Here is a 14,873-nt window from a genome sequence, read left to right as displayed (position 1 = left end):
GTTATTTGACTAAGTAGCTGCATAATCTTCAATACTTCTAGCACCCTCCATTCTGAATTGCAGGTAGAAAAATGATGTTAATAGTGAACACATCAGTGACAAAAACCTTATAATAATCACAATGCTCCTACATATGTTCAAAGTAAAGTCAGCTCATTATCCAAACTTGCTCTAAACTGGACTCATGGCAACCAAAAGCTAGCTTATTGTTGATTGAACTAGGGAAATGCAAATTTAAGCTTTGGAATAATTTAAGTGGCTTCAGGGCAGATGAAGGTGAGGTGACATCATTAAAACAGAACCTTTTAACTGAATTCTGATAGTCATATTCAAATAATAACTTGACCTTTCGTATTTTAAATTTAATCAACCTGATGTATGGGTTTCAAACACTTTCAAGCAAGAAGATAAAAACTATTTTCAAAGATATTTTCAGACAAAAGCTTTTGAATGACCCACGTATGACTTTTCTCTCCTCACTAATTTAAAGAGGTCATTAATAAATGCCTTAATATCTCAACTGACATCCACTGCCCCAAATATAAATTGAATGCATTAAGTCCTTGGGGCTCCTATCAACACCAATGTTTTATCTGTTCTGAGCAAAAAGGTTGATGAGGGCAGAGCTGTAGATGTTGTGTACATGGACTTTAGTAAGGCATTCGATAAGGTGGCACATGGTAAGCTGCTCTGGAAGGTTTGATCTCATGAGATCAAAGGAGAGATAGCTGAATGGATATCAAATTGGCTCCATGGAAGGAAGCAGAGGGTGATGGTGCAAGGTTGCTTCTCAGAATGGAGGCCGTGACTACTGGTGTGCCACAGGGTTCTGTGCTGGGCCCATTACTGTTTGTCATCTACATCAATGATTTGGATGAGAACATGCAGGACAAGATTAGCAAGTCTGCTGATGATACAAAAGTTAGTGGTTTTGCAGATACTGAAGAAGGTTGTGAACGATTGCAGCAGGATCTGGGTCGATTGGCCAGGTGGGAGGAGGAATGGTTGATGGAATTTAATACAGAGAAGTGTAAGGAGTTGCATTTTGGGACATTGAACAAGGGCAGGACTTACATAGTAAATGGTAGGCTTCTGGGTAACGTTGGAAAGCAGAGGGATCTAGGAGTGCAGGTGCATGGTTCCTTGAAGGTCGAGTCACAAGTAGATAAGGTGGTCAAAAAGGCTTTTGGCACTTTGACCTTCATCAGTCAGAATATTGAGTATAGAAGTTGGGAGGTCATGTTGCAGTTGTATAAGACGTTGGTGAGACCACATTTAGAGTATTGTGTTCAGTTCTGAGAACCATGTTATAGGAAAGATATTGTCAAGCTTGAAAGGGTTCAGAAAAGATTTATGAGCATGTTGCCAGGACTAGAGACGTTAAGTAGGCTGGATATCTATTCCATGGAGGGGAATCTTATAGAGGTACACAAAGAGAGGAATAGATTGGATAGGTGCACAGAGTCTTTTACCCAGAGTTGGGGAATTGAGGACCAGAGGACATAGGTTCAAGGTGAAGGGGAAAAGATTCAATAGGAATCCGAGGGGTAACCTTTTCACACAGAGGGTGGTGGGTGTATGGAACAAGCTGCCAGAGGAGGTAGTTGAGGCTGGGACTATCCCACAGTCCTAGTATGTTAGTCCCGCAATGTGCATAAAACCATGGCAACATTGTAAGGGCCAGCTGAGGGCACAGTCCTAGTGTAGATTGTCTCGACTGTACTCCCCATCTAACACATGCAAGACTCCACAAAATCCAGTCGTAACCTCATGACCTGGCTGAGAGGGCCTGTACTTGATCTTCATCTGCCTTATTATGTTTGTGTCAAGCAGAAAGTATAAAAGTGGTCCGGCAAGTAATGGCAATCAGACAGCCTTCTGATACAACAGTTAAACTGCTCTGTTCAAGTTCATTCCAACTTCAATCCCTGATATTTATGAGTTCAATAATAAACAGAAAGTGTCAAATAAAATCTTGCAGTAACAATATATAGCCCCTAACTGAGTAGAAATAGCACGATCAAAGTTATGAAATGGTTCTAGGACTTTTGGCTCAGTTTCAATGTCTACAAATAAAAGTCAGATAGAATGACACAATTTATATATGAATGCAGTGACAGGGGGTCATGGGAGGGTTGAAAGCTTTTGCCAGGTTGTCGATTCTGATCCTTTAAACACATAGAGGTTTGCGTTTGAGAACAAATAATTTGGGTAAGGATGAGAAAGGTTTTCGAATTGATGGCGTTTTACCTCAACGAGTCAGCAAATTTATCACGACAGCAGGGAGGAATTGGGATGTAATAACTAACAATGCTGGAAGGCTGCGGTGCACCTGCTAATGGTTGGGAGGAGAAATGTCTGGCTTGAGATCAAAAGGCAAGCCTTGGCAATGACTACAGGCAGACATCATGGTCTCAAAGACATTCACAACAAAATGTATTGTTATAAATTACTGATGGTGCTGATTATTTTCCCCATTTATGTCTGGCCCTGAGTGAGAGCAGACGGCAATGAGAGAAAGTAGAATTGATTTTCAGCTTTGATCCTGCTTTCGAAAAGAAAACCATCAAGTTTAAGCTGTTTACAGCCGAACGAGAAACTTTGCTCCAAGTGTGAACTTTGCTCCAACTTTGCTCCAAATGTGATATTTAAATACACAATATTTGTGTTTACGAATACACAAGGCGGGCAGAGAGGAACCCGGGAGAACCTTTTGCTCTCTGTGGTGGGTGAGTCTCGATGCAGATTGTTGGGATGAATGGCCTATGGCATGTTGTAAGTGCTGGTTACAGAAGCCCCCCCCCCACCAGATCCCCGCTCTCCCCCCCCCCACTTTTTGGGGTTAAAGAGGGGGGGGGGAGGAAGGGGGGGGGTCTGGGGGGGGGGGGGGGCTTCTGAAAAGAGTGAACTCTTTCTGTTGGGAGTAAAGGAAAAGCCAGGGGACCTTTGAACGAGACATTGGGAGGAAGTGCAGGAGACCGTCTGAACATCCAAGATCCAATTAGATTTTATAGTGAGCCAGCTTCAGTTTGTACACATGAAAAATACTGTGGCTGTAGTTCTTGCGGTAGGACAGACTGGATAAAATTCACTCAGGCATAGTGAACAAAAGATATGAAGGGATTGGGACAATAAATGGATTGCAAGGGGAAACATGCTGTGATTTAGAGCTGGATTTTTTTTTTAAACAGTAGGGATCCTTGGAATGTGTAATCATTATTTTCCAATAGTAGAGCAGCTTTATAGATTATAATAAGAATAATGTCAAAGTAAATAGTCTAATCGCATTAAAGATTTGCTCCATTCTTCAGCATCAGTATTATAATGCCAATGATTCTAGTATTTGATCCTTAACTAAAAATGTTTCTGATGGTTCTGAAGTACATCTATTTGTGCTGGATTTGGCCCACTGCCCACATTCAACCCACCCTCCCATTATCATCCTCACCCCATGACCACCCCGCCACCACCAAGCACATCACATCAAGAAAGGGTTAATATCTCACTCTTATGAAAACCTTGAATTATTCAAGCACTGACAAAGACCATGGAGTAACTAAGATACATAGTGCTCTCGTAACTCGGTCAGGCAACATCACCAGAGAACTTGAGTCTGAAGAAAGGTCTTGACCCGAAACATCATCTATCCATGTTCTCCAGGGTTGCTGCCTGACCCGCTGAGTTACTCCAGCATTTTGTGCCTTTTTATATTAAGCAGCATCTGAAGTTCTTTGTTTCTACCATGGAGAAACTCACCTGATGGATTCCATAATCGCACTGCTGTGGCAGATTTAAGGGACATATAGAAGAAAGGAAACATACAGTTCTGATTTACAGTTGAGAGATAAAGAAACTAGCATTTAGTGATAATTATCCATGGGGTGAATGCAATTAAAAAGGAGCAGTGGAGGAATTTATGGCCATAATTGGGATCGTATGTTAAACCACAGCTCTCTGCATGCTATATTGCCTGAATATATTTGTGTTTCAAATTTATTGGAAGTTGTAAAGTAGCATCTCATTTATCCTTTCATACTGTGGATGTACTTGCTTTTGCTAGATCAGTGTGATAAAGTTCTTGGGTAAAAATTGCCGAGTTAAACAACAAAATGTGTCCTTTTTATGATGAAAGTGATCAGATACAGTTTCTGAGCAGTCTTCTGAGATTTCTGCCAGGTGAGGAAATTTACAGTAGTGTTTCCACTCAATCCCTTAAAGAGGCAATCAAGAGAAATGTTACTCTGAAGCTCCTTGCACCTGTGATAGCTACTGCTTTACAACCTGCCCCTATCTCTGGATACATGCACAATATTATTATTACAATACAGGTACACAACCTTTTATCCGAAAGCCTTGGGACCAGACACTTCTCGGATTTCGGAATTTTTCAGATTTCGGAATGGAAGATATTTAGCATAGATTGGGTAGGTAGCGTGGGCGGCTTGAAAAGTCTGGACCGCGGGCGGCGCTGGATCTGGAGCGCCGCGCAGCCAGGGGTAGAGTTGCCGGGGTCGGAGCTACAACCGGCGCCGCCTGCGGCCGGACGCCCGCAGCCCCAGCTCCGCGATGTTGGGAGTCGGCGGCCACAGCGCTCCGGAGCTTACTGCACGGCGACCCGGGAAGGCATTGCCCGATCCCCGCCTCTCCGACTAGGTAGGAGACTAAGAATTAAAGTTTCCCCCTTCCCCCCCCCCCCCCCCCCCCCCCCCCCCCCCCCCCCCCCCCCCCGTCACATAAAAGCCCTCCAAACTAACTGACTAACATTTAAGCAATGATTTACATAGGTATGTTACAAAACCTACCTGAATCGTCATTGGGAATCTGCCCAAAGCCATGTCCGCGATTTTGGCGCTGTTTGGAGGGGGCGGGTTTAAAACGCGATTTTTACTAGGCTGTTCTAATCGCAGATGTTCAGCCTAGTAAATCATTAACGAAAAATCGCTGCAAGACCCGGTCGCAAAAGGTATTATTAGTTTTATAGGCCTCGAATAATAGTTATAATAATTTTAAAATCACTCTCTCACTTCGCAACCTCTCGCAGCCCCAGGGTTTTATAAAGCAAACAATTAAAGGTATGTACCTTATTTTTACATTAAATGGGGCGTGTATATAACCCTGTTTATAAAGTTTTCTATAGCGAGTAGCTCATTTTGGGCTTTTTATATCCCGCAGTATTTTTCTCGGCATTTGAGGGCACTAATTCAGCGCGATGTGAACGTTCTAAACCAGCGCGTTCACAGGAACCCACTAGAAAGCCGATTTAAATGGGCATTTATTTACAGCAATCGAACACTAAATTCCTTCCATTTGGCCTATAAATTAATATAATTAGATATAAAAATCATGTTATATTGTGAATTATTTGTGAATAATCTTTGGACACTTAGGCTATTTAAGAAATGGATAGATGTTTATATCTAGTAATTGAATTTTGATTAAACATGATTTTCTTTTTTAGTATTTACTATTTGTTTTAGCGTTTAACTTTATAATCTCTACCTTTTTTTCTAAAATTGAAAAATTGAGGAAAAACAACGTGTACAGAGTTGCTTATTGGTTGCAGTCTGAGGAGTATGATGATGCTACTGATTATGATATGCCAATGTACCAGCTAGCAGCTGATCTTCTCCATAAAGACTTGGTCTTTTGCTAGAAATTGTAATTTATTTACCTATCCATAACTGACTTATAGCATATTATACAATAATATTAAAGTTCTGATCTTGAGAATATCACATTTTTGAATTTTCGTCTTGTTGTTTATTACCATTTCTGGCACATCGGTCAATTTTGTAATTAGTTACAATTAGGTAATTAGCTAATTATATGCTTTAATTTAATGTCATCCAAGTAAGATTGTTTTATATTTTTTCAGAATGCTTCAATCTATGATAGGTGAAAATTTCATTCAGTTCTCTTAATTCTTAAGAAAGTTACGGGCTTTTGACTATCCAAGATCACAGCTTTTTTTTAATGTCCATTGAAAATCAATAGGGAACAAGATGCTAATTTCCGAGTATGAAAATGGCCATAACTTTTTTAATACTTGAGATATGAAAGTGAATTTGGTGTCAAATTAAACTTGTTGTTATGCTTTATCTGATGGGATAAATTGCAGACTTGATTTTTAAAATCTCAAAATTTTGTAACATTGCTAATTTACAGATGTTTAAGTGTCTCCCCGATCTCCGGGGAGGAGGCCGCCGCTACAGTAGTACAGACCTAGGTTGACCGTGGGTCGTTTCGGGTCAAGTTTGGCGCCAAACGCGAGCTTTGGTGTGCAGACGACATCCTGGAAAAAATGTCCGGTTTTCGGAGCTTTTTGGTTTCCGGAACTCCGGATAAAAGGTTGTGCACCTGTATTAGTATCATATTGGTGAATCATAACTGTGCAAAATACATTTCCTTAGAAAACTACCAGCAATGTCATTTCTGCTTTCATTCCTGACTACATTACTGCAACTATTTTTCTAACACAATTCTAAATTTTATTTGAGACCACATCAATTCAGATCATTCTCTGGAAAGAATTTTGGACATTTTTATTTCAGGACTGTTCAATAATGCATCACAATGTGCAGGTACCATCACAATGTTTAAAAAATAATTGGACAGGTACATGGATAAGACAGGTTCAGAGGCCAAATGCGGGCAGGTGGGACTAGTGTAGATGGGGCATGTTGGTCAGTGTGGGCATGTTGGGCTGAAGGGCCTGTTTCCATGCTGTATCACTCTACGACAGTGAAATGTTCAACAATCAGTGCATGACAGCCGTCTGCTTATTTTTCTGCTCTGACACCAAACCTCAATGTTTACTCATCTCTGTTGTGATATTTTTGCAGCATAAAGCGAGAAAGAATAACCATCAGTAGGAATATAATCTACAGAGTATATCACATGGTTAAATCAAACATAGAAACATAGAAAATAGGTGCAGGAGTACGCCATTCGGCCCTTCTGCAAAAGTTTTATATAGATATGTGAAAAGAAAGAGATTAGTTAAAACAAATGTAGGTCCCTTGCAGTCAGAAACAGGGGAGTTGATCATGGGGAACAAGGATATGGCGGACCAATTGAATAACTACTTTGGTTCCGTCTTCACTAAGGAAGACATAAATAATTTGCCGGAAATAGCAGGGGACCGCGGGTCAAAGGAGTTGGGGGAATTGAGTGAAATCCAGGTTAGCCGGGAAGTGGTGTTGGGTAAATTGAATGGATTAAAGGCCGATAAATCCCCAGGGCCAGATAGGCTGCATCCCAGAGTACTTAAGGAAGTAGCTCCAGAAATAGTGGATGCATTAGTAATAATCTTTCAAAACTCTTTAGATTCTGGAGTAGTTCCTGAAGATTGGCGGGTAGCAAAGGTAACCCCACTTTTTAAGAAGGGAGGGAGAGAGAAAATGGGGAATTACAGACCAGTTAGTCTAACATCGGTAGTGGGGAAACTGCTAGAGTCAGTTATTAAAGGTGGGATAGGAGCACATTTGGAAAGTGGTGAAATCATTGGACAAAGTCAGCATGGATTTACGAAAGGTAAATCATATCTGACGAATCTTATAGAATTTTACGAGGATGTAACTAGTAGCGTGGATAGGGGGGGGAACCAGTGGATGTGGTGTATCTGGACTTCCAGAAGGCTTTCGACAAGGTCCCACATAAGAAATTAGTATACAAACTTAAAGCACAAGGCATTGGGGGTTCAGTATTGATGTAGATACAGAACTGGCTGGCAAACAGGAAGCAAAGAGTAGGAGTAAACGGGTCCTTTTCACAATGGCAGGCAGTGACTAGTGGGGTACCCCAAGGCTCAGTACTGGGACCCCAGCTATTTACAATATATATTAATGATCTAGATGAGGGAATTGAAGGCAATATCTCCAAGTTTGCGGATGACACTAAGCTGGGGGGCAGTGTTAGCTGTGAGGAGGATGCTAGGAGACTGCAGGGTGACTTGGATAGGCTGGGTGAGTGGGCAAATGTTTGGCAGATGCAGTATAATGTGGATAAATGTGAGGTTATCCATTTTGGTGGCAAAAACAGGAAAGCAGACTATTATCTAAATGGTGGCCAATTGGGAAAGGGGGAGATGCAGCGAGACCTGGGTGTCATGGTACACCAGTCATTGAAGGTAGGCATGCAGGTGCAGCAGGCAGTAAAGAAAGCGTATGGTATGTTAGCTTTCATTGCAAAAGGATTTGAGTATAGGAGCAGAGAGATTCTACTGCAGTTGTACTCTTGGTGAGACCACACCTGGATTATTGCGTACAGTTTTGGTCTCCAAATCTGAGGAAGGACATTATTGCCATAGAGGGAGTGCAGAGACGGTTCACCAGACTGATTCCTGGGATGTCAGGACTGTCTTATGAAGAAAGACTGGATAGACTTGGTTTATACTCTCTAGAATTTAGAAGATTGAGAGGGGATCTTATAGAAACTTACAAAATTCTTAAGGGGTTGGACAGGCTAGATGCAGGAAGATTGTTCCCGATGTTAGGGAAGTCCAGGACAAGGGGTCACAGCTTAAGGATAAAGGGGAAATCCTTTAAAACCGAGATGAGAAGAACTTTTTTTCACGCAGAGAGTGGTGAATCTCTGGAACTCTCTGCCACAGAGGGTAGTTGAGGCCAGTTCATTGGCTATATTTAAGAGGGAGTTAGATGTGGCCCTTGTGGCTAAGGGGATCAGGGGGTATGGAGAGAAGGCAGGTACGGGATACTGAGTTGGATGATCAGCCATGATCATATTGAATGGCGGTGCAGGCTCGAAGGGCCGAATGGCCTACTCCTGCACCTAATTTCTATGTTTCTATGTTTCTATGTTTGCGAGCCATTCAATATGATCATGGCTGATCATCCAACTCAGTATCCTGTACCTGCCTTCTCTCCATACCCCCTGATCCCTTTAGCCACAAGGGCCACATCTAACTCCCTCTTAAATATAGTCAATGAACTGGCCTCAGCTACCTTCTGTGGCAGAGAATTCCAGAGATTCACCACTCTCTGTGTGAAAAATGTTTTCCTCATCTTGGTCCTAAAAGATTTCCCCCTTATCCTTAAACTGTGACCCCTTGTTCTAGACTTCCCCAACATCGGGAACAATCTTCCTGCATCTAGCCTGTCCAACCCCTTAAGAATTTTGTAAGTTACTATAAGATCCCCCCTCAATCTTCTAAATTCTAGCGAGTGCAAACCAAGTCTATCCAGTCTTTCTTCATATGAAAGTCCTGCCATCCCAGGAATCAGTCTGGTGAAACATCTCTGTACTCCCTCTATGGCAAACATGTAACAACCTAAGTCAAAAGATTTAACCAGCCTCTCAATCATAGCAAGATTCAGGCCTCGACTCTTCCCATGGGTTGGTGACAATACTAGCCGTGCAGAAAGGTGCCCCTCCTCAACTCTGACAGCAGCCAAGGACCACAATCTGGAAGTGAGATACATCTGGCTCACACATTCAGAATGGAAGTTTGCCTCATGGAAGCTGTCCATACAACTATAGCCAGTAAGCCACCAGAATGCAGTGGAAACAAATGAAAAAGAAAACCAGCTGTGATTATATCTGAATGGGAATCATGTGCAACAGAAGCGAATAATGTACCGAACAAATTCTACACATGAGAGGAGTGTGTCCTGATGGCATTAATCTCAAATGGATCAATGTTTTGATTCAGCTGTCGAGTGTCAGGATCTGCAGTATTGTTGGGTGCCAGTATTGTTAGGTTTAGTGAGAATGTTATACCAGTATCTCGAAAGCCAACTGGAAAAATGAATCCGTAAAATGTAAGTGAAGGATTATAAGAACCGTTAACGCCACTTTCATTTCAGAACCAATCTTGCATCTAAAACCAGAACCATCTGCTGTATTTAGTATTGTTTATGTTCAAACCGATGGCTTCTGAACAGATTATAAAGAAAAAGGTCTAGCAATGAATTAGAGAGTTATTATAGAAAGTATTAAGTTTAAGAGACAATAAATGATTACAGTAAGATAGAATGAAGGAGGAAAGAGGCTGTTGGTAAGTCAGGATGAAAGGCAATCCTAACAATCAGAGGGCAGGACACAGAGACAGCTATCAAAAGATGGAGAAAGGTTAATAAAGAACTCCAGATGAGTTAACAGATTAAAAGAATTGCAGCATGGTGGCACAGCGGTAGAGTTGCTGCCTTACAGCGTCAAAGAGCCGGGTTCGACCCTACTACAGATGCAGTCTGTAAGGAGTTCTCCTTGTGACTGCGTGGGATTTCCTCGGGTGCTCCAGTTTCCTCCCACACTCCAAAGGCATACAGTTTGTAGGTTAATGGGCTTCGGTAAATTGTAAATTGTCCCTGGAGTGTAGGATTTGCCATACAGTCATACCAAAAAAGCAGCAAGATCCGTCACTGCATAAAAATTAACACAGCCAGCTTTTCTCCCACAGCCGGCAATCGAAGCTCCTGCATAGGGGCGATTAAAGCTCCCACGATCGGGGCGGTCGAAGCTCCTGCGGCCTGGAGCTCCCGAAGTTGGTCCCTAACCAAGGGACCGCGAGTTCCACGATGTCAAGTCCGCAGGCTCCCGCTGTTGGAGCTGCCAAAAGTCAATGCCCAGCAATGTCAGCTCCACAATGTTAGGCCTCAGTGCGGACGGAGATACGATACGGAAAAAGTCACATCTCCGTCCAGGAAAGAGATAAACTAACAATTACTAACGGAGGCAGGAAATATTTTATTTATTAGAAGTACAGTAAATTACAGTAGTACAAGCCACATATATCTTATTACATTTATTGTACCCCTTCATTTTTTACGCTTTAAGGAAAGATAAAAATAAAGAAAGAAAAGAAAGTGAGAGAGAGTTGTGTTAGTGTAAAAGAGTGATCAATAAAATTAAAAAAAAAACAATAGTTAGAGGAAAAAGTTAAGAAATAGACCATAGAAAAGAAAGAAAGAAAAAGAAACAAAAGCTCTATTATGAAAACCGCGCAAAAGGGATATACCAACCGTATTTTTCATCCCCCCCGTACCAGATCCTGACACCATTTCTTTTTTAAAGTACTGATGCACCTTATACTTGTAGTAAGTCGAGAAATGCGGACCACGTCTTTTGGAAGTGGTCTGATTTGCCTGCAAGGAGGAGTCTCATATCTTTGCCCATCAAATCTACTAGGCCATTCAATCACGGCAGAACTATCTCTCCCTCCTAAACCTTTCTCCTGCTTTCTCCCCATAACCCCTGAGATCCGTACTAAGCAAGAATATATCTATCTCTGCCTTAAAAATATGCATTGATGGCCCCCACAGCCTTCTGTGGCAATGAAATCCACAGAATCACCACCCTCTGACTAAAGAAATTCCTCCTCGTCTCCTTCCTAAAGGAACATCCTTATGTTCTCAAAGCCTCATTCAAAGTGGAGAAGCGGTATTTGGAATGGCATTGGTATTTGTGAGTCGAGATTCGCAGAAGCCACATGAGTGGCACGGGTGGGGAACATTTTTGTGGAACTTGGAAGACTTGTGAACGGTGTTGGGCGGTCTCTGTGGCCGACGGGGAGGTCGGATGGAGTTTTCGCACTGTGTGCACATTGTATATATTTACTTGGACAGGGGCCACAGAGTGGCACGGGTGGGGGACTGTTTGGTGAAATTTGACAAATGTAAAAAATTGTACTGGAAAAATTTGTATAGTCTCCGAAAATGTCGGATGAATTTTGTTTGTTTGAATGGTTCAGGAATTGTATATATTTATCAATTGAATAAAGTCTATTTTGAAAAAAAAAAAAAAAAGATTCACAGAAGCTTGGAGAAAATGGTGAAGGGGGTGCACCACTAGCCAAACACACCACCAACCTGCTTCTCCAAGCACCTCCTGCCCCACCTGTGGAAGAGTGCGTGAGTCTCTTGCTGGCTTCATCTGCTGCCACAGAGGCCATAGAACTGGAGTGGAAGCTTCATCCTCAAGCTTGCGGGACCGACGGTGGGTTATAGCATAAAGGGAATAGATTGTAAATCAAGTAGTGATCGATTGGGGATTCAAAATGTCCTATGCAGAGATTAATTTACAACATGAAACATCGCCTCCATTTTCATCCTACCAAGAGCCCTCAGGATCTTATATGTATTCCAGATTCATTTCAGCAGCTGACTGCATTGGATTAACTCCCTTCCCGCTCTATCTGGCTGTTTTACTGTTGTTAACACTTGCTGCAGGGAGGCAAGCAACAGCGATTTACTAGATCAAAAAACTTCAGGCACCGGCAATCTGAAATAAACATGTAAAAAGCTTCAAGTTTGTTGATTACACTAATTTGGCAGCATAAAATGACTGCTGGGATGGAAAAACGTTGTCACAAGTCTACTTAATAAATCTGCAGGATGTATAATGCAATACACAGAAAAGTTATATCGTAAAGCCACAAAAGTACGGATATCACAAGCCCATTACTGATTGCATAGAAATTTTAGTTTAGTTTAGTTTAGAGGTACAGCATGGAAACAGGCCCTTCAGCCCACCGGGTCCGCGCCAACCAGCGATCCTCGCATACTAACACTATGCTACACACACTAGGGACAATTTACAATATTACCAAAGCCTATTAAACTATAAGCCTGTACGTCTTTGCAGGGTAGGCGGAAACTAGAGCACCCAGGGGGAAACCCACGCAGGTCACAAGGAGAACGTACAAACGCTGTACAGACAGCACCCGTGGTCAGGATCGAACGCGGGTCTCTGGTGCTGTAAGGCAGCAACTCTACCGCTGGGCCACTGTGCCACCTAATTATATAGAAAGGAGAGTCCACAGTGTACAGGTGAGTGGGGACTGGGAGTGATGGTAGGGTCTTTATGAAACAGCGATCAAAAGATTGCTAATTTTTCTATACTGGTATCCCACTTACCACAACCCTGCAGAGTGCTAACTGGTTATTGTTCTCTTGGTCCTCTTGTCTGAATGCACGCAGATGCATTTATCCTTGTACTTTAAAGGAGACACGCACTTGCCTTGCACACTGTTGTGGTAGGAAGATGACACAATCCCCACCTCTGCCAGGCATCCAGCAGTCAACAAATGGTTATCTCAGTGCTTCAAGGATCGGTTTAGAATGGACCATTGGGGCCATTATGCAGAGGCAGACTGTGTCTACTGTTGAGCTTGTTACTCTAGAGAAACCATCACCCTAGGAAGAGCTGTGCATCTGAACCAGGAGAGGGAGTGATATCAACTTCCATCACAGACAACCAGAGATGATGACAGAGACTCTGAGAAATAGGAAGCTTGTCGACAAATGTAGCAGCCGCTGCCAATCCTTGGCAATGGCCCGCAGTCACTGTGCAGCCCAGGAGGTGGCCCTGTGCCTCTACCCCAGTGCTGTACCACTAGCCCAGCCTGCCAAACTATAGCCCTCACAGGCAACCACTGCGTATTGTCTCCGTGACTCACTCCGCACCAAGGCACCAGGCACTCAGATCACCAACAGTTTCATTATTACGCGGTGCAATCAGGCAACTGAACTATCCTATCACCAACTATAGAGCGGTCCTGACCACCTTCTACCTCATTGGAGGCTCTCGAACTATCTTCAATTGGACTTTACTGGGCTTTACTTGCACTAAACAATATTCCCTTTATCCTGGATCTGTACACTGTGGACAGCTTGATCGTAATCATGATTAGTCTTTCTGCTGACTGGATAGCACGCAACAAGAAACCTTTTCACTATATCTTGTAACATGTGACAATAAACTAAACCAACAAAGTAACTAACTAACATTGGAGGGATGTGCCCTTAACCAGTATCCCGGCATACAACAGCAGTAAGAGGAGGATTTCACGTGGTGCTGTCTGCATTGCATTTCTATGCATTAAATGCTATAATCATCCCTTTTACTACTAATGCTCTAATTCTGGGAAACACGGCAGGAGTGTCAATCAACGTATTCTGTTAATTACAATCAGGAGACCTGACACTAACATTGTGCAGGTTTTCATAAGTTCATTGGTTATAGGAGCAAAATTAGGCCATTTGGCCCATCAAGTATACTCTGCCATTCAATCATGGCTGATCTATCTTTCTCTCTCAATCCCATTCTCATGCCTTCTCCCCATAAACCCTGACACCTTTACTAATCAAGAATATGTTAATCTCTACTATAATGGCAGTCTTTACGACATTCTCAAAGTCCAACTTCGATAGTCATTACTCCTCCGGGATGGTTAGGAGTTATATTTTACACTTAATGGCTCCTACATCTACCTTTAAAATATCCATTGATTTGACCTCCACAGCCTTCTGTGATAATGAATTCCACAGAATCACCACCCTCTGACTAAAGACATTCCTCATCATCTCCTTTCTAAAAGTACATCCTTTTATTCTGAGGCTATGACTTCTGGTCCTAGACTCTCCCACTAGTGGAAACATCCTCCCCACATCCACTCTACCCAGGCCTTTCACTATTTTGTTCTATGACATCTTCACAACTGTATTTACTTTGAGTTAACTGCCTTGAGACCATGTAGGTGCATATGAGAGGTGAAACAAAGCTGGTCTCTGGGGCTGAAGGATGGGCTAATGAACAAATGAAGGTCTGGAGAAAATGGAATCCTTATGGGGAGAAGGCATGAGAATGGGATTGAGAGAGGAGATAGAGATAAAGGAGACGGTTGAGAGTGACCCAGTAGAAACAAAAGGAATGAATAAGGTAATCTGATGCAATATGTAAGGTCTGCCAAAATATTGGAACAAATTCTATAGTTATGATCAATGGTCAATTATCTGATATGTTAAGTCGGTATCCATTTACAAAAGTGTAGCCTGGCCTGCTGAGCTTTTCCAGCATTTTCTGTTATATTGTAGACTGTGGGCAATTGGCTATACAATAGATATCAAGCTGAGCTA

At 42.3% G+C, this 14,873-nt stretch overlaps 1 protein-coding gene across 3 annotated transcripts in view; it reads right to left on the bottom strand.

Annotated features, from left to right (window-relative positions):
* Window positions 1-14,873, bottom strand: part of nhsl2 (NHS-like 2) — a 291,724-nt gene that overhangs the window by 173,853 nt on the left and 102,998 nt on the right. The window lies entirely within an intron of this gene.

Source organism: Leucoraja erinacea, chromosome 12 (assembly GCF_028641065.1).
Source record: "Leucoraja erinacea ecotype New England chromosome 12, Leri_hhj_1, whole genome shotgun sequence".
Lineage (NCBI taxonomy): Eukaryota > Metazoa > Chordata > Chondrichthyes > Rajiformes > Rajidae > Leucoraja > Leucoraja erinaceus.
The sequence above is the reverse complement of the archived record's forward strand: the minus strand, read 5'-3'. Positions and strand labels throughout refer to the sequence as shown.